Raw genomic sequence first — 21,001 nt, 5'->3', positions numbered from 1 at the left:
CAAGAGATGAGCAGTAAAGACGACAGCTCCTCTGACCAGATTCCAACCTGGACTGTGTCATTTTTCACCCCGCCCATTGTGGCCAGAACTGCATTCTGGGCAGAAGATGGGGACGTCGTAAAATGTCAGGTACTGGGGTGTGTGTGTGGGAGAGATGGATTGGGAGTTTGGGGTCAGCAGATGCAAACTAGTATATATAGGATGGATAGACAACAAGGTCCTACTGTAGAGCACAGGGAACTATATTCAATATACTGGGACGAACCGTAATGGAAAAGAATATGAAAAAGAATATATATATATATATATATATATATAACTGACGACAGCAGAAATTAACACAACATTGTAAATCAACTATAACTGTACTCAAACAGCAACAGAAAGTCACGTACGCACAGTTCACCTCCTTCATAGTTTATGACAAGAAACGTCAGAATTTGGGAAAGAAGACTCTAGTTGGACGATTGCGGCTGTGCCAGGTGACAGTATAGAAGAGACCTGGGTGGATCCTCTATTGAAATAAACCATCAGCAAGGCGAGATCCTGCACAGGATCTGATTAATGTTCATGCCAGCTGACCAACAAATAGGTATTTATTACTCTTGTGTGTGGGATAATAAAAATACCTATAATAAAAAATGTAAGTTCATGTAATGAGCTTAATAGCTTAATGGGAGAGGCACCTGCACAGACATAAGATTTGGCAGAGTTAATAAAATAAGAAGAATTTCAGGAAAGGAGGAGCCCATGCGAGGTGAATCACGGAGGGGGGATTTCTCAGGGAAAGCTGAGATACTTCAGGACGATTAGTTTAGGTGTAGAAGGAAGAAAGGACTTACACACCCATCGTGTGTATAGACACCTGCAGAGGCTCAGCTGACATGCAGATGCTAGAAACGCGTACTTGGATGGACGCGCCAGTGAACGAGCTGGCGAGTCCGTTTGCTGGGGAGATGGGGAGACGGCGGGAACGAGGTGGAACCTCGGGGTGATGGGCGTGGCGGAGCAGGAAGCGCTCAGCCACAGGGAGAGTGGGAAGGGCACCCTGGGGGCCTGGACAGACCTGGAGGGTCACTAGTGACCCAGCGGACAGACAGCTGTTGTTGGTTCTTGAGCGCAGGAGGAATCCCTCACTAGCATATTTATAAAGAAATGAATTTAGCAGCAGTTCGAGAGAGCGCAGAGGGGACCAGAGTGGGCCAAGAGGAGACGACCTGCCCGGGGGGAAGGACCTCCACCACGTCGGCCTGCGTCCTGAGATGCAGCTGACCCTGCAGGGAGGACAGGCGCAGGGAGACGGAGAGGAGCTGGGAAACGTTTCAAGGAGGGTCGACGTGGCGCGCGGTGCCGAGCCTCCTTGGGTGGCCGCCCTTCCTCTGCTGCATCAGCCCCGCTCAGGGTGTGGAAGCCTGGAAGGCAGACGCAGTCTGGGTCAGCGGTACCCCGGGTGGCACGTCACAGCTCTGAGGCGGCTACTGCACCTGGAAATCCTCTCCAACGCTCACAGTTTAGCAAAACGCGCAAACAGGGCCCACACGCCCTGGGGCGACGGGTGACCGAGGAAATGCTGGGTCCTGTTCTGTGCAAGTGGAGCATCTCCTAACACTGCACACCTGTCGTAGGACCAGGGACGCAGAGATGACGGGATGGAAGCCTGTTCTTTAAGGAACTCAAAACCGAGGGGAGACGTTGTGTCAGGGCCCTGAGAACATAACAGAACACAGACGAGCTGAAGGTCACCCTTCGGGAGGTGGACAGAGGCTCCCAGGGGGAATCAAAATATGCGCCGTTTTCAAGGAAAATTGCAGGTTTCAGGTTAAAAAAGGGTTGGGGCAGATGTTCCAGGCAGAGGGAACTGGACGCGCAAAGGCCCTGGGGCACAGGCACGTGGGGAGTTCCGGGGGCCTGGGGGTGCTTCGGGTTCACTGGGGGGCCTCCTTCAGCTGGCACGGGCTCCTCAGAGCTCCAGAGGGACATGGCCAGTCACGCTCGGGAAGCCCGTACCCGTGTCACGGACGCTTGTGCAGCATCTGAAATGAACTCCAGCCGTCGCCCAGGAGAGGGCTTGTCACCGAAAGGGCACTGAGGCCATCGCTCTGTGGGTATGAAGTCGAAAACTTGGCTTACTAGCTAATCGCTCATATGGTTGCCTAAGAATTGTTTGATTTTTTACATTTAAGTTTTAATCCATTTTTTTTACATATGGGGACAAACTTATTTTCCTCTAGATGGACAGTTAATTCTGCCACTAATCCTTCAATTAATAAATACTAGCTCCACCCCCGCCCCAACTAAAATACACGCTCTTGCTGTGCTAATTTCCCACCGCAGCTGGGCCCCTCTGTGGACTGTTCTGTGCCACTGCTCTGTTTATAGCAGGGCCAATCCTGTTTGAATTCCAGGCTCCGTAGTGGGTTTTGCTCTCTTGTAAATAAGCCTTTAAGGGTGGGATTAACATACGCACACTACTGTATATAAAACAGATAACCAACAAGGACCTACTGTACAGCACAGGGAACTATACTCAACATTTTGTAAGAACCCATAAGGGAAAAGAATCTGAAAAGGCAAAGTAGCAAAATGGATTCAAACTTCCTTTTCACACTCACGTATCGATGTCCAGAAACGGCCGGCGAGGTTCAGATTAGGCCGAAAGCGTACAGTTCGCAGCGGGAGATACGTGAGGAGGTTCTTTCATTTTCCAAGCCTACACCTGCGAGTGTCCTGCAGGGCCCCCTGCCTGCGTCCCCACTCCTGCCTGTTTTCACCCACCCTTTCCCACCTGACGGCGTCTTCCTCGGAAGCATCAGGGGAGCTGTGTGTTTGAATTTGCTCTTCCAAGGGGTCTGAGACCTGACTTGCAGAAGCTTCACTGGTGATGCCTGAGCAGGTCGTCAGCAGCGCTTTCTAACCTACGGGCTCTGGTCCTGCCTGGGCCTGGACAGAAGCAACCTGGTTACCTCTGCCCGGGTTTGGGTTTCTGATTCCCACTCTAGTGATTCACAGTTAGAAAAATCACCCTTCAGGAACTACTACAGCACTAATTCTTTTATTTTTAAGCCCACTGCTTATTTTAAAAATGAAGAGAGGTTTTCTTAGGAGCTTAAAATGGTTTTATACTTAAAGTCTAGAATTTAAAAGTTTACTTTTGAACCAACAGAAGCCATCAGAAGGACTCACTGAAGAGAGGGCAGTGAATTATGCTGTAACATGTAAACTTGAATCTGGAAGCAGGAGTTGTTTTGCTATTTGATTTCCCCCCATCCTCCGCACCAGTAAAATGCACACTCTGGTCAGGTTGAGCCTTAGTGAAGATAACAGAGTATCAACTATACCAAAAACCGCACATTCGTAGATTCCTTCAAGCCTTTGGAGGCCGAACAGGCTCCAGGCCACAGCAATGCCCCTGGGAGGGGCTGGAAGTGGAGTCCTGGGACCGCGAGGGCCATCGGTGTCCTAACCCATGTCTCCACGCACCGTCACCGGCGCTCCCTCTGCAGGGATGGGGCAGGGGGGCCTCGGGCCGCGGTCTCCGCGGTGGGCGCAGCTGGGGCTCCACACAGAGCCGGAGCTCCCTCCTCCTCCCCAGCCGCTCCCCAGTCACTGGGGAAGTAGCAGTCACTTTGTCATCAGCCAGGCCCTACCTTTCACCTGCTGCCACCCAACCTGCGGTCGCTCACTGTTCATTAGCATCACCGAGGAGGGAGGGTTGCAGGCAGGCGGCAGCCCGAGTGGTGTGACAGTGAGAAAGTCGGGGATGGTATAATGAAGGGAAACTAGAAGCTCTGGCAAAACCAAGGGTGCAGATCAAACTGCCTGCAGCTGTTTCCCCGAGAGCTTTCATGCCCGGGGTCACCGTCTCCTAGGTAACCGAGGCCTCCTAGGTAAAGGAGACCGGCTCCACGCAGCTCCACGTGATGGAAGCTGCTTCCTCGTCTCAGTTCAGACGCAGGGAAGTTTTGGTTCATAAAGAAATCCACCGGGAAAGATCAGCGAGAATCGGAGATTACGTATCGTGTCATCCTTGAGTAGAGTTAAAAAAATACTGTAACAATTTAAAGTGTTTTCCAAAATATGACATTTTCTGTGAATTTAACGTAGTGCAAATATGTTGAGATTGAGGATTCTTATCCAATATTTATATTAAGACAAAGGATAGCGTTATTGTCCAAAGGTTACAAAATTAGAAGAAATAAAGGGGTTTATGGTCCACGGTTTATAATTTTTCAGTTTAGTTATCCCACCTCTTAGGATGGAAATAAGGAAAAATTAGACAAATAAAACACAGGCAAAGCCTTGGGTTTTCCGCTCCTAACTTTTCCTTTGCTCCCTCCTCTCCTTTTCCCAGTCATGGAGGAGGGGTTACCCAGTCAACTCCCCTCAAAGGACAGAGACCGCGGCTCCCACCGGTTCACCCCAGACGCCCCTGTTTGCAGAGGCATGGTTGGTGCCAACAGAGGCAAGAGAGACTGAGACAAGAAACCAGGAATTCTCTGGGCAAACACGAGAAGGAAGCCGCTGGCCGCTGGCCGCCTCCTGGCCCTGACTGCGGTGTGAGCGGGGCCTTGCCCACCTGACCCCCACGTGAGCTGCTGCCTCCGTGCTCGGGGACCAGAGGGAAAGCCGCATACGCTCCTCGCTCTTGGACGATTCTGTGAGTAGCAGTTTTGGGGGAAATCTAGGATAACAGAGGAAGTAGCATATCTGAAGTTCATTGGAATGAGGAGGTTTGGAGGCTGATTAGTTTATGAACTGGTCAATAAGTACTTAGTAAACGGCAAGCAACTCTTTGTGGCCTACAGAGAATTCCTAAAGTCATTGTAAAACACGGCATTAGACAGTGACCTGCACTGGAGCAGGAAGCAACGCCCCTTCCTTGAGGCTGTTAATACGTAACCCATCGGACCCACACCTAAAACTCTGGAGATTTCATATCCAAATCTGAATTCCTGACTTTTTTTCTGGAAAAACCAGGGCATCTGGAAGCATTACTCTCTTGGCAACACTTGGCTGGCGTGGCTGCGTTCCACGTGGCAGCCCCATGTCCATCCCATACCTTGTGTGTGACCCCCGCCCAGCCCTGGGATGTTTGACTGTGTTGCTCTTGATCTGGTTCCAGTTGTCTCAGAAGAGGGGCTCCGACAATGCTGACAGCTGTGTCCAGGCTGCCCGGGGCTGGGTCTCCCTGGGGGTCCCTGCTCCCGCCCAGGTCTCTCTGCCCTTGAGGATAACTGCGATATCCTCAGAACAGAGCAGACGTCTAAGTTCCAGGGCCTCTCAGGAGTCAAGGAGAAGCCAGACCTAAAACACATGAACGTTGTGGGATTTTGTGTAATTTTATAGGAATAGTATCCCATCCTAGCTCCAAACCCCGTTTCTGTCATCAGGACTTCCGTGGGCAGTGGGGGCCTGAGGTGTGGGTCTCAGAGGGCTGGATGGATTTGCTGAAGGTTCAGAACATGGCAGCCTCTCCAAAAGCCACCTGAGTCTCTGGCCAGGAGCTTTGGCTCAGTGTTTAATGATGTATTTAAATTCCTCTCCATCCTTCTTCTTGGAGTAGTTGTTCTTTAATTTCCCAGAAAGTTCCTGCAGATAAGTTTGCAGAGACTTTGTACTTGTCTTCAAAGGAATTACACTCTTGTCTTAAGGTGCTTGTTTAGGCTTCCATCTTCCCCAGAGACACCTGCACCTCCTGCCCCTCCCAGGGTGCCAGCACTCAGCAGGGACCCACCAAGAGGGTGGATGTGGGCTGGGCGCAAGGTCCTGTGCGACGCCTGAACACCTCTGGGCCCTGCAGACAGTGGGGTAATCTTCTAACTGTTGGCTCTCCTGATGGAGGGGCTGGCATCCTGGGACTCCTCTGCGTCAGCAGGGATCCTCCCCCATCTCTGGATGCCCATCCACCTGTGTGTGCGGTGAGGCAGGTGCAGCTCAGAAGCAGGTGGCCCGGGTGTGACTGTGGCTCCACGTTTCCTAACAAAGTGAATCTCAGTTCTGTCATGTGTAAAATCCCTACTTATCCCACTGGGTGGTCAAGAGACTTGGATGGAATGATTTTATGGGAGAGCCTGGCCTGGTGCCTGGTACTCGAGAGATGCTTAAAGATGTCTGTGCATCCTTCCCAGCCTGGTTTTCTAGGTGCCATGTTTTCCCAAAGGCACAGAAACAGAAATGCTCATAACACCCAAGTTAAGGACATACACAGCTCTTGTGATGTAGGGTGAGGGGATGCCATCTGTGCATCGTTAACTAGCTTTTCCTAATACCAAACATTCTACTGGCCGTTGAGTATCTGAACCAGCACCACGGTTCACAGCTTCAGAGCACAGTCTCCACAATGACTTCTAGAGCCCCCAATTTGGCTATATTTACAAAACGTAAAACGTGTGTGGGCGTGTGTGAAGAGGCGGGGACACAACTTTCTTTTCTAGTTCGAGTATTTCTCTTGTCCTTTTGACAATCTTCCTTAATCCAAGTATTTTAATAGTTTCTAGACTCCTGAGTTCCCTGGATCAGGCAGGAGAACTGCTATAGTCCTGGCACCTGGGGACATGGGGGCCTCTCAGGCCCACCTGTGCTCGGGTGGACCTGGCCCCAGTGAGCGGTGCTAGGCAGGCTGGGACAGAGCAGGCGTGTCGGTCTCTGGCACAGTGCCTGGCACAGAGCAGTTGCTCGGTGATAAATATTTGCTGAGTTGTACTCAATAAAAATACATGAGCTCCCTTAAAGATTGTGTGGACATTGGGCAAACTTTCTTGGCAACGTAGGGCTGGCGGGAAGTTATTTAAGGGGCTTGGATGTTCTACACAGTAAAGGAAAGGAGGGAAAAAAAGTGAATCATTTCCCAGAACTCAATATCCCTCCATAGGAAGGGGAGGCTTCAAAAAAGTATAGAATGAATATTCAAACAAGGCTGCAGATGGTTTCAGGGACGCCTCACAGGGTCCCCACGGTGACTCTGGCTTCTGCCTGGAAGCAGCATCACATGGTGGGTCAAGATTACAAAGTACAGCACTTTCCGAGGGTCAGTCAGTGACTTGGGCCAAGGTCAGGCAACTAGAAAAGACAGCGGAGCTGGAGGTCACGGCCGAGTCCAATGCTCACGCGCTTGACCACCGCCACCTGCCCCCAACTTCAGGGCTGCAAGGCCACTTCCCGGGGGTCCTGGGCCTCTCCCTGCCCACCCCCGCCCCAGCGAGTTTAACCTGTTCCTCTCACGGGCCCTCCTGCTTCCCTTCGGCTCAGGACCCCCACCCGGCCTGCTGACTTTGGTGACGGTCCCATCTCTCCTTAGCTGTGAAACTTCTTCAGCAGTGGCCTTTCTCCCAGCCACCGGAGGACGTCACTTCTGGAACCCGCTTCTGAGGTCACTGGGGCCTGTTCCCTGACTCCCCAAAGCCGATCTGTCTCATCCCTCAGCAGACACTCACGCTACGGCCCCCTTTCCCCGGATCACTGGCTCCTGTCCGGTCCCTCAGGTCCACACGCGCCCAGGGCGGAGGTGTCCACTGCCCTGCTGCCACAGCTCAAGCCAGCGTCTCTAGTTCTGACCTCTCGTTTCAACCTCGAGTCCACGCTCTGGCTGCTTCCAGGGTATGGTCATCTCACAGCGGATTCATCTGAAAAGCAGCCTCATACACCCTCACCATCGTGTACGTTTCTTCCTTGGAGGTTTGTTTCTCTGCACCATGGTCAGAAGGCGTTCCTGCCTGTCTTGTAAGGTCTTGGGAGGAGGGAGCCTGTGAAAGCCTAGAATCGGTCCACTTTCTCAGTGGTTGTTTACGGACCAAAGGAAGGGGTCATTCTTTCAGTCTGAAACCTTAAGATCATATTCGGCCTTTCCTAGTCTTCGTTTCTCCATCAAGTCATTTATCACGTTCCACTCTTTGCCATTGTATTTTTTTCCCACTTCTTTCCATCTCCCTGGATACCGCACCTGTTTAAGTCCTTACCTTTTAAGACCGACTCACTGCCATCCTCTCCTAGAGGCCTGTCCCCTTGTCAACCTGTTACATGCACAGCCGTGATGCTACCCTATTTCCATCATGTAATTCTCTGGCTTAGGAATGCAGAAAATTTCCCGTTGACTTCCTTAAGTCTGAGCAACAATGCCTGCCTTCCTTTTCTTCCCTTCTTCTACATTAATGGGTTGAAAAAAATCAAAAGAAGTACAGCGACACATCAGCTCTGCGGTGGGGATACAGCAACAGCTATAGTCTCTTCATCCAACTTCCTCATCCCAAGATTACTAACCTTCTCTCTACTCTGGAAACATAATATGAATGGAGCAGCTTTCCCTTCATACGCTTATCGTTTATAAAAGGCGGCTCCATTTGCACAAACTTTTCTTTGCGTTGCTATTCTTCACTTATTTAAAATCACAGCTATCTTACCAGGTCAATGCCCGTGGCTTACACTCAATATTTTTTTAACTGAAATATAGTTGATTTACAATGTTGTGTTAATTTCTGCTGTATAGCAAAGTGATTCAGTTATGCATATATATATTTACAGTCTTTTCTTTTTTTAATAGTCTTTTCCTTTATGGTTTATCATAGGATACTGAATATAGTTCCCTGTGCTATGCAGTAGGACCTTGGTGTTTATCTATAGTATATATAATAACTTACCTCTGCTCACCCCAACCTCCCACTCCATCCCTCCCCCAACTCCCCACACTACCCTTGGCAACCACGAGTCTGTTCTCTATGTCTGTGATTTTGTTTCTGTTTTATAGATAGGTTCATTTGTGTCGTATTTAAGATTTCACTTGTAAGTGATAGCATGTGATATTTGTCTTTCTCTGTCTGGCTTACGTCACTTAGTATGATAATCTCGAGGTCCATCCGTGTTGCTGCAAATGGCCTTATTTCATTCTTTTCTATGGCTGAGTAGTATTCCATCGTATATATGTACCTCATCTTTTTTATCCATTCCTCTGTTGATGGACATTTAGGCTGTTTCCATGTCTTGGCTATTGCGAATAGTGCTGCTATGAACATAGGGGTGAATGTATCTTTTTAATTATAGTTTTGTCCAGACATAAGCCCAGGCGTGGGATTGCGGGATCATGTGGTGACTCTATTTTTAGTTTTCTGAGGAACCTCCATACCGTTTTCCACAGTGGCTACACCAACTTACGTTCCCACCAACAGTGTAGGAGGGTTCCCTGTTCTCCAAACCCTGTCCAGCATCTGTTATTTGTAGACTGTTTAATGATGGCCATTCTGACTGGTGTGAGGTGATACCTCATTGAAGTTTTGATCTGCATTTCTCTAGTAATTAGCAATGTTGAGCATCTTTTCATATGCCTATTGACTTCTTTGTAGAAATGTCTGTTTAGGTCTTCTGCCTATTTTTGGATTGGGTTGTTTGTTTTTTGGTTGTTGAGTTGTATGAGATGTTCTGTTTGTATATTTTGGAGATTAAGCCCTTGTCAGTTACATTGTTTGCAAATATTTTCTCCCATTCTGTAGGTTGTCTTTTCCTTTTTTTTTTTTTTTTATGGTTTCCTTTGCTGTGCAAAACCTTGTAAGTTTGATTGGGTCCCATTTATTTATTTTTGTTTTTATCTCTATTGCCTCGGGAAACTGACCTAAGAAAACATCGGTACAATTTATGTCAGAGAATGTTTTGCCTATGATCTCTTCTAGGAATTTTATGGTGTCATGTCTTATGTTTGTCTTTAAGCCATTCTGAGTTTATTTTTGTTACACTCATTTTTTGAATGGCTACATAGTATTCTGCAGCCAAAAATGTATCCAACCATCTCTGTAAATTCCCCTACCAATGGATAGTTAGGTTGTTGTATTTCATTTATTTGTTTTATTCCACTATAAAAAGGTGCCATAAATATCACACACATCTCTGTACACATTTCCATAATATGGTTTTCTTAAAAGATATTGTCAGTACTGTTAGAAAATGTAAAACTCCATGCACTCGTTAGTAAAGTATGATTATGCCCATTATCTAAGCACTTATCTCCAATGGGTCCCACCAGTCTGTTATTTTTACTGAGTGAAGTTACCTGTCACTTGGTTGCTTACATTTTTCCTTCTCCAACCAAGAATGAGGGTCAGTATTAGCCAGATTCAGCCTCCTAAGTTTCCCCTGCTAGGAAGTTCTTATTCTCACCCTTTGCCTATTTTTCTTCTTTTAAAAATTTTCACATCAATTCGTAATAGCTCTTTGTATGTTTAAGGTGTTAACCCCTTTGCCCATCTCATCTGTTGCAAGTATTTTCTTTTTTTTCCTTGCTAGTGGTGTTTTTCCCAAACAGAAGCACACAACGCAGGCCATCCCACGGTCATGTGGACAGAGTCCCAGCACTCTATGGCCGGCGTGCCTTCCCCACTCAGCCCCGTCTCCTGGATGTCCTCAGCCTGCCCACCAGTGGACCCCGGTCCCCTGGGCCTTCTCCGGGCTCAGCCCCTCATGACGTCGATGGGCACAGGCTCCTCCCGCCTGGCATGTCTGGCCCACTTCTGGGGTCTGTTCTATATCCTGGGCTCTGTGTTTGTGAACTGGCCAAGAACGATGCTCCTTTGTCTAATTAACGCCTGCCTCAGCCAGACAGGCCCCTTGGGTGGGAGCAAAAAAGGAGAGACGACACATCCCTTTCTGACAGTGACAAAACCACCAATGTGATGAGAAAACTGCCTTGAACAAATAGTCGATAATGTTCTGTACTCACAAGCAGATCTAAGTCTGCTTCTGGGACTATGTACCTGGTCTATACTCAGCATTTTCCAACTTTCTTCCCAATTTAAATTTTGATGAAGTGGCACGAAAAATAAAATTCAAAGATTCAAACATGTTATGACATCATAACAATTAATAAAAATGTTCATTTATATAAAGATTTGAAACTACCTGAGTGATTTTTTTAGTTTATAAATTTTTTTAAAATCCAGTTTTTATAAAATTATTTTACTCTTTTTTTGGGGGGGAACACTACTAAATGGATAAAGAACAGAAAAATTAGAGAAGCTTACATCTACAAGTGAGAGAAGGTGTAATCTGTGAACCAAGTTTGTGTTCAGGGGAGACGAAATACACAATTCACTGAAAATTTCCAGAAATTAAAATACCTTGGAAATTATTGAATAGGCAAAAGATATATGAATTTAGAGGGAAAGGCCTGGGCTTGGCACTTAGTTTCTCCCACTTACTGCACGTTTTCACCCTTCAAGACTCAGCTGGTCGTCTGTACAAACTGCGCAGTGAGAGGAGTGTCTTCCTGCGAGCTCAGTGCAGGGTCGGATGGGTGTGAAAACTCAGGATCGCCTGGGGCTCTTTAAACTGTGGAGTGCTGTGCCCACGTGCCCACGCAAGGAGGGACGTTGTGTCCTGACTGGTCCTGCGACCTCATGCGTCCATCTCAGCGGGAGGAAAACACCAGACGAGACGCACCCCTCACCTCAAGGAGCTTTCAGAGATCGAAGTAAATGTACCCGCAAAAGAAAAGTCACCCAAATGGTAGGAAGAGAAGCTAAAGAAACAGCACATAACAGAAAGTGAGAGAAAGCTCTAGAAGGATGTTGGGGGGAAGGAGTATTGAGTTGGGACCCCAGGGTGCGAGGGGGCACTGCGTGCAGTCCGCCTTCCTGACACTGACCACATTGGGAAGTAGTCAGGTGGCCGCGGGTCAGTGTGGGGAAGTTTCATCCCTGGGATGGTGGGATGCCGGGCTGGTGACCCCTCTGACCCCTGATGTGGCCTGGGCTTGGTCTCAGGAGACGGGTGGTGGATTTCTGAGACAAGTCCCAGGAGAAGGGTGGGACTGCAGGCCGGAGGCCCACAGACGTGCAGTGGACAGGCCACGAAGGGGGCCCCTCCAGGCCTGCCCTCACGGGCCCAGGGGTGAGACAAGAGCTCGGGGAGGGTTGAAGGGAGCTTCTCTCTCTTTTCTAAACCCCTGGGATAGGGCTGGTCAGCCCATGGGGGGCGGGGGTGGTAGATGCGTAAAGAGGAGAAGACGAGGATGAAACAAAGGCCTTGAAGAGGAGGCCGTGGAGACACATCGGGGCGGGACGAGGGCACCTGGGGCGACGGGGCCGCGGAGGTCGGGGAGCGGGCAGCCGTAGTGACCACGGAAGGACGCACTTTGCCGACAACGGCCTAGAGCAGACATCCGCGCTGACAGCGGTCCACGCACGCGCAGTGCACGGCCTCCTCATGGACCACTCGCAGCTGGTGGGGCGGGGTCAGGGGGTTACCTTGCAGGAAGTCTTCTCTCCTAGGAACGGAGGCAGCGTGACTCTGTGGGCAGGACACAGGCCCAGAGTCAAGTTCTCTCTAAGTTCTAATCCGGGTCCTCCCCAGCCTGTGACTGCGGCGAAGTCACTTAATTTCTCGGTGCCTCGATTTCTCCATCTGCAAAACAGGGACCACAGGGTAAACCACCTGTTGATTTCATGACGACACCAGGAAGCAGCGTGATTAGAGAACATGCCCTCGGCAGTGACCATGGACCCTCCTGCTTTCCCCAGGGAGCACATCTTCTGTCCTCCCCACATACAACGGTGCCCTTGAGAATTTCTCTCCTGGACTTGGGGCCGCTGCTTTGTCTCCGAGAAAGGGTCTTCCCTGGGTTCCATGTGGGAAGACTTGTTCCCTGCCAGCCAAGTCAGCTGCGCAGACTGTGGAACACTCTGCCCTACCTGAGGAGGTTCGAGAACTCTTGGTACGGGGGACCAGCATCCCTCCAGGCTGGCCTCCATAACGTTTGTGGAGCTAGATGACTTTACAACACCTTATCCAGTATGTTATTTATCCATCAACCAAACTATGGTGACTTTCTGAATGAAGAAACTGACAGAGAGGTTGAGATATTTGCTCAAAGCTACCCAGGTAGCCAGCGGGAGAGTCATACGGGAAACTGCACCCTCTTGCTGCCAAATCTAGGACTCTTTCCAGTGCAGCCGGGCTGTCCACACCCCCCCACCCCCCGCCCCCACCAGGAGAACCGGAGGGGCTGAGACCCAGGGCCGGGAGCCTGAGTCCCAGAGTCCTGCGCGAGCCTTGGAGTGGCGACTCTGGGTGCTTTGCCGCAGCAGTTGCTGTGGCTGTTCATTCACGTGGGTTCATTCGTTCCAAAGGGTCCAGTGCCTCTTGCTCACGCGGTTGGCTGGAATGAAAACCTCTGGGCGCTGACATTTCGGATAACCAGCTTATCACAGACAACCAGCAAAATGCTGAGGTATGACATCAACTTTCGTTGTAATTCCTCATTTGAACTACAGGAAATTAGATAGTCGAGTCAAATAAGAAGGAGCGGGAGGCATTGAGCGGGAGTCCATTGTCCTTGGAACTCAGCCATCCTTCCTGTTACCTGGGAACCAGCTGCCCTGTGTGCTCCCATCCACACTTAGGGCTGAGCTGTAAATCCTTTCCTTGAACACTTAATCTTCCCAAGGCCTGATTTGCTCCACACAGACAAGGACTAAGAGTTTGCTCATGTGTGTCTTGCTAGGAACACAAGGACGTAAACCACAGAAGATTTAAACTCATAAATTCCCAGAAAGAGAAAGGAATTAGACCAGATTTGTCTTTCTGCTTTTCACGTTTGCCATTTAGAACAAAGAATGTCTCCCCACCTCCTCCTTGGGATTTAATAACTTCCCCTAAATTTTCCCAGTTCATCTGTCTCCGGGCTCAGCCCTCGAGTCCTCGTGACTCTGGAGCAGCCAGACCACCTGCTTTGTCTTAGGTGCTGCAGCCAGGGGCTGGTTAATACAGCTTTGTTGATAGGAAGACAAAGAAAAGAAAAAAGAAAAAGAAACGAAGGGAGAGACAGAGAGAGAAAAGAAGACAGCGCTCCTGTGGACCCGCACAGGAGGAATTTTTGATCTAATTGAGCAGCTTGTTACACAAGTGACCCAACCAGCCAGTAGAATGTTTAATGGTTAAAAGATTTGGAATCAGATGGACTTGGGTCACAAAAGCACTGTCACTTACTACCTCATAACCTGAGCTGGTTGTTCATAAGCATTTATTTCCTAGAATTTTTCAATATCTAAAGTAGATAATATACAAGAAGGATCTAGCTAACCGTAAATGCTCAGCAAATGGTAGTATGTTTGTATATTATTATCACTGTATATCTATTTATTAATATACCTCCATAATATCTCTGAGTTTCAGTTTCTCATTTATAACCATGATGATGTAGACAGCTCCCTAAATAGGGACGCCTTTAATTAACTCAACCACTATTTACTGAGGGCTCGCCTGCCTGCACTCAGCTAGACTTGCGTGACTCGGTATGAAACAAGATAGGTAAGACATTCCTGCATAAGTTCAAAGGAAGAATAAAGGAAAGAATAGCGCAGTTAGGATCAACACAGTTGCAACCTTAAATATGCAAAAACTAATTTTGAGGGGGTGTCAGGAAAAAGAGAAAGGATGAAAGAGCAGAAGGAAAAAACACAAAAAGCAGTACGTTTGGGTAAAATAGAAATTCCATAGCCATCTCTGAATTTATCAAAGAAACCCCAGTAATTGAGATAATACAACATAATGTACTAAAACACAAATGAAAACAGGTTAATACACTGACAACACGCTCAGTTTTGATACGGTGACATATGTAGATGCTGGCCTTTTAAAATAAATTATTTTATAAAACTATAGCTATAAAAAGCACGTTTTAAACAGCAAATATTCAACTCAGTGTGAGTAATATTATCCAGAAATATACATATAAATAGCTCATACTATTTAAAAATTAAACAATTAAATTATATATGAACGAATGACAAGCAAACTGTTAATTATGGTTCAACTCCTGATCTCGGCATAAATTAAATTAGATTTGAGATTCCTATTGACTACAGTTGTCACATAAACCTGCGGCGCACTCGCCTGTGGGTTTCGTGTTCTGGTGACAACAAAGTTGTTAGACCACGTCCCTTACAGAGCCCGTGGGAGATGCCACAGAGCCAAGTGTCCCCTGAAAGCTGCACATCGACGTTATTTAATCCGAGGACGGCTTCCGGTGGCTCCGAGCAGAGTACTTATTGCACAAAGACAGAGGTTCCCTCCCTGGGCAGCACAGGGATCAGGCAAGTCCCACCCACAGCCCAGCAGCCGAGGGGGGTCAGGCACCCTGACAGGTGGTTCCAGGGTTCACAACCGATCTGAACCCCTCTTCTTTGGGACCCAGTCCGTTTCTTTTTCAATGGCAGAAATTCCCTCTGGGAAATTTATTTCAGGAAATCAAGGTCTCAGACCTATTATTTTTTTTTATTTGCTTTTGAAAAACGTGCATTACAAGTATCCGTATTGAGAGGCTGAAGGCAAGAGAGACTGCTGGGTGTTGAAGGAGCCCAGCAGGCCTCACACGGCTCTGTCTGCCCTTCCTCCCTCTAGATGCAGGGCACAGGAGCTGTTTATTTTCCAGACCCCCTGACAGTCTCCTCCCTGGACTTCTCCTCTGCCTTGTTGACACTCAGCCCAGGCATTTTTCCCAGAATGAGAACCTGCAGGAAAGTTTCCCTCTGAGATCTTGCATGTCAGGAAATGTCTTTATTTCGCTCTCAGGCAGGACTTCCTAAGTGTAAATTGCTTCCACGAGACTAGAAGGCCAGGCCTCCAGCGTGGCCTCTGCCGCTGAGGCCAGTCTGATGCCACCTCTCATCAGAAGCAGTTCTCCCTCCCCCTGGGCTCATGTGTCGCTGTGGGAATCCGTTCTCCACTCTTACTGCTCAGCACTCAGTGCACACACGACCTGAAGCGTGCTGGTCGCTGACAAGTTGCTTCTCCTTTCTTTGATAACTTCTCCCTTTTTATTTTCTTTACTGTGTGTTTTTTAAAAAAATGTCCACCAACTGGATTTGTGTTGTCTAATGTGTCCTACTGATAAGTTGATCCTAGTGAGCTTGGCTTTTGTTTTTGTTTTCATTCTTTCTGTTTCCTCTCTATCTTTTGGAAGGTTTTTTCAAATTTATCTTTGAGTTCTTCAATTGTATTTTAAAATTTCAAGAATCCTATTTTATACGCCCAAATTGTTTTTTATCACAGTTATACATTTGCATTTATTTTGGTGATTATTTGTCTTTACAAGAGGTTTAAGACCAGGCCTCTGGTGGACCATTTCTCTCCCTTTGACTCAGTCCCTGTCATCCTCTGGGAGAAGCTGAGGGGCACCCCAACCCCCAGGCTGGCTCAGGTGCCCTCTTCGTGCTCCTATGACATCTTGTGTTTCTTTTTATCACAAAATTTATTTATTCACCCAGCCCATTCATGTCTTCTCTTTTGTACCTTTTCTTATTTCAGACAGGAACTGCATTATTACATGGTACTGTAACAGTTCGCTTTCTCTTCTATTTGAAGTGGTGCAAAACCCCTCCTTTCATATTTTGGGTATTTACAGCATAAAACAGAGAATGTGCCATGGTCAGGCCCATTCCGGCAGGAGTCCTGACTGGATTCTCCCATCCCTCCCACCGCTGTGGCTGCTTCTCTGTGTGGAAGGTGCCAGCAGGGAGGACGTAGAGGCAGCAGGAAATCACGAAACCCCATTTCCCTGTCCAGCTCTTCAGATCTAGGTGAAGACATTCAGAATGGAACGGGGGGGCTCAAGGTGACCCCAGAAGTTATGAGTCAGGTAGGCTGGAGGCTGGCTTTCTCTTGGGAGGTTCTGCCCAGCTGTGTGGAAGCCGTGTTGGGTGGCTTGGAGGTGTTGGGTGTTGTCTTCTAGACCAGGACCTAACGCTGCTCAGGGTGAAAGGCATGGTGATGCCACAGGCCTGTCTTGCCTCTCTACGTGCAGGTTCGTTACCCTGGGTCAAGTCCTGGTACCTCTTGGAGTCTTCAGGAAGGTCAGGATGGAGTTGCTCCTGCAGTGAACCTTCCCCATCACTGGAGATACCCAACAATGGCTCAGGTGTCCCTTCTAGGCATGAGGTACCATGGAAAGAACAAGGATCGAATCCCAGCTCTGGTATCTATGAGCTTTGTAACCTTTAATACTCAGAAGATATACCCACAGCTAACATCACACAAAACAAAGCAGAACGCACACTTTCCAATTTCAAAATGTACTACAAACAATAGTCATCAACATAGTGTGGTAGTAGCATAAGGATAGACACATAGACAAGTTGAATGGAATCGTGAGTCCAGAAATAAACGCATGCATCTTTGTCGGCCGAGTTTCACAAGGGCGCCAAGACCATTCAAAGGGGAAAGGGCAGCCTCTCCAACAAATGGTGCTGGACATCCCCACACAAAACAATGAATTGGAGTCCCTGTCTCACACCATGTAACAGAATGAACTCAACTTGGATCAAAGGCCCAAATGTAAGAGATAAAACTATAAAGAACTTAGAAGAAAACCTAAGAGTAAATCTTCACGACCTTGGATTTGGCAAATGATTCTCAGATATAACACCAAAAACACAAGCAACTACAGCAACAACAAAATAGGTAAACTGGACTTCATCAAAATTAAAAAAAAAATCTTTTGCGTTAAAAATACACCATTAAAAAAGTGAAAAGGACACCCACAGAATGGGAAAACATATCTGCAAATCATAAATCTGATAAGGGACTTGTATCCAGAATATGTAAAGCACTCTCATAACTCTGTAATAAAAAGACAATTCAATTAAAAATGGGCAAAGAATCTGAATGAACACTTCTCCAAAGAAGATATACAGATCGCAATAAGCACATGACAAGACACTCCTTGACATCATCAGTCATCAGAGAATTGCAAATCAGTACCACGATGAGATACCACTCGATACCCACGAGGATGGGTAGACTCAGAAAGTCAGGTAATAACAAGTGTCGGGGAAACGCGGAGAAATCAGAACCCTCACGCACAGGTGGTGGAAATGCAAATGGCGCAGCCACGTCAGCAAACAATCAGGCAGGTCCTCAGATGACGAGTCAAAAAGGTACTGCCTGACCCAATAATCCCACTCTTAGGTAAGAAATGAACAAGTACACACAGAAGCTTGTACAAGTATGTACTCAGCAGCAGTATTCATGATATTCAAAAATATGGAATCCATTTAAATTTCCGTCAGCTGATGAATGGAAAATAAGATGTGGTCTCTTCATATATGGAATATTGATCCGTCATAAACAGGAACAACACACGCTGCAACATCGATGAGCCTCGAGCACGTTATGCTGAGTGTAAGAATCAGGTCGATAAAGATCACATATCGCATGATTCCATTTGTATGCTGTGTCCCGAATCGGAAGTTTATGGAGACAGAACGTAGATTAGTAGTTTCCTAGGACTAAGGACTGAGAGGGTAGGGTGGGAAGTGGGGCGGGAAAGCTGAAGTCCATGGGGTCACTTTTCAAAGTGATGGAAATGTTCTACAATTGACTGCGGTGACAATTGCACTGTCTGTGAAGACACGAAAACCCACTGAACTGTGGACTGTAAATGTGTAAAATTGTGGCAGGCGAGTTATATCTTCATAAAGCTGTTAGACATATTCACAAGGCACCCCGGGCCGGCACTCAGGAGCCACCAGCGAGCACACCCCATTCCCGCCCCCACGCCTGGGGCCGGATGCTCTCGGGCCCAGGGGCGTTTTCTCCCTGGTTTAAGGTGTGAGGCTTCCCTTGTATGATTCTGGGGTCTCCCCATTCCCAGCCCTGTCCTCCCAGTTCACTGCTTCTCAGAGAGCACCTGATAGTGTACCTGGCTGTTGCCGGCCAACACGTTGGATTCTGACTGTGCCAGCCCCGCTAGGGAGTAAGCCAGTCGGACTCCCCCTGAGGCCTGGGGAAGGGCTGTGTCGGGCCCAGCTCACAGCTGGTTGTGGCGAAGCCGGCCGGACCTCGGTCTCAGGGCCGCCAGCCCGCACACAGGCCGAGCGGGGAGGTGCTCAGGTGACGCTGCCTTCCGAGACCTGGCGTGCCTGTGGCTTGGGCAGACCAGCTGGCCACCTGCAGGGCGCCCAGCGCCAGCGCCTGGCAGTGCCCTGCAGCACTTTGGGAGCAGGCCAGTTGGGAGAGTTGAGTTGCTTCTATCTAGCGGCAAAGTGGGGATTTAATAATCAGCCCATGTCCTCCTGAGCCACCCTTCGTGGGAGCCCTCCAAGTTCATTCCTTACTCACAGTCACTTAATTAATCCCCACACAGCTCTTCACAGCTGAAGGGGCCCCGGGAAGGTGAGTCATCCTGGAGGGTGTGCAGCTCTGCAGGGCCCAGGGGAGCCTGGCTGGGGCGGGGGAGGCGGGAGGCTGTGGCTGGTCCTGTGGAGGTTCCGTCCCTCCTGCACTGGGGGAGCCGCTGCATCCCGGGCCCCTCCTTCCTGACATTTAACCGCCCCTTCCTCTCCACAGTCCTGTGAAGTAGCCCTTAGTCCTTAGCCTCTCCTGCAGATGACACCTCACCCAGACGAGGGTGGAGCAGCCCCGCTGGGGTACCAGCACCCGTGTGGTCACCGCAGTCAGATGATGCCAGAATGAGAGAAAGAATTACAACAGTGGACGAAAGGCTGGTGACGTGGAGAGACACGCACCACATCCTTCGATGAGAGGCCGACTCAGAAAGCAGCACTTACACTGGTTGCGGTTCAGATGAAGCCTGGGAAGGATTAAGTGACTTTGCTCCCTCAGCAATTAGGGGTGGAGACTGCGTCCGAGTCAGGTGTCTGTCGGGCGCTGGGGACACAGCAGGGACATTGCTCAGGGGACCCAGAGCCAAGACAGGAGAGAGAGTCCGATCCTGGGTGTGCGGGATGTCAGGGGGAGGGGTGGGGAGGGCAGGGGCGGCCCCTGGGGTAGGCTGGCCAGCAAGGCTCTCCGCGAGCTTGGACGGACAAGCAGGGAACTTCTTCCTCCTGCCTCTTAAGCCCTGACACAAGCCTGTTGGGAATTTAGGACCAGGACAAGCAGGACACCCACTGCAGGGCCCCACAGCTGCAGGGGCTGTCTGCGTCCTGCAGGGCACCCAACGGGGCAATTCCTTGGGGGCATAGGAGAGAAATAAGGGGAATCCAGCGCCTCCCCTAGTGCGGCTATTTCAGCTGCTGATGGGCAAGGCAGCTTCCAGGGGAGGTGGGGGACATGCGTGAAGGCAGAGTTTAAAAGACAATAAAAGAAAGTAATACTTAGAATCAGGAGAGAGAAGCTGGCCTGCTGGATGAGAAGAGCAAAATAATAATGTAGAATGCACACATATATACATACATACACACACCTGTATTTATTTACGTGATATGAGACCATGGAGCCGCATAGAACCAAGCACTATACGTGGCCAAAGTGTCTGATTCCCTGGCCTGTCAGTCTCAGCTCTGCCGTTCTACGCTTATCAGCCAGGTTACGTCCAATTAAAGCAGACCCTGATTGTCTTGGTATGGATTTCACTACACAGACGGCAATTAAAAAGCATCTCCCTGCTTAAATGGCGATTTAAAGGAGGTGGTGATAATTGAGTCCACAGGCCCCCAGCGGCTGCGCCGCCCTCCATTTCGAGCAGCCGGAGCGCTGCGGGGGGGCACCTGAGGCTTCGAGCTGAGCCGGTGTCTCAGGAGGGAGACGAGCGGGTTATTGTTCAGTTCCGAGGCCTCCAGGACTCAGCTCTGAGTCACCTTGGGGAGCAGGCCTCAGCCTTCGCATCGACCAGGTGAGGCCCGGCTCCCCGAGCACACCTGGCACAGGCGGTCCTCTTCCTCCTACTCACTCCCCACCTTCTCGGCACCGCACACGTCATGCAGGAGAGTGGAAAATGGAAAGGAGCCTCATTCCCAGCAACACGGACGGTGACGGGGTTCCTCATTCATCTGCTTCCCAGAGTGAAGGGGGCGACTGCAGAGTGAGGGGGGCGACTGCAGAGTGAGGGGGGAGACTGCAGAGTGAGGGGGCGACTGCAGAGTGAGGGGGGTGACTGCAGAGTGAGGGGGCGACTGCAGAGTGAGGGGGGCGACTGAAGAGTGACGGGGAGAGACTGCAGAGTGAGGGGGCGACTGCAGAGTGAGGGGGGAGACTGCAGAGTGAGGGGGGAGACTTCAGAGTG

At 49.2% G+C, this 21,001-nt stretch overlaps 1 protein-coding gene across 27 annotated transcripts in view; it reads right to left on the bottom strand.

Moving 5' to 3' along the window:
- Window positions 1-21,001, bottom strand: part of MYT1L (myelin transcription factor 1 like) — a 407,540-nt gene that overhangs the window by 142,110 nt on the left and 244,429 nt on the right. For all 27 annotated transcript variants that reach the window (XM_060309910.1, XM_060309903.1, XM_060309902.1 and 24 more), the window contains one exon: window positions 12,225-12,381. The gene's annotated coding sequence lies outside the window, so the exon portion shown is untranslated. The remainder of the gene's footprint in view (window positions 1-12,224; window positions 12,382-21,001) is intronic.

This window comes from Globicephala melas, chromosome 12, assembly GCF_963455315.2.
Source record: "Globicephala melas chromosome 12, mGloMel1.2, whole genome shotgun sequence".
Classification (NCBI taxonomy): Eukaryota; Metazoa; Chordata; class Mammalia; order Artiodactyla; family Delphinidae; genus Globicephala; species Globicephala melas.
Note: the sequence above shows the minus strand (reverse complement) of the source record. Positions and strands in the feature narration are given on the sequence as shown.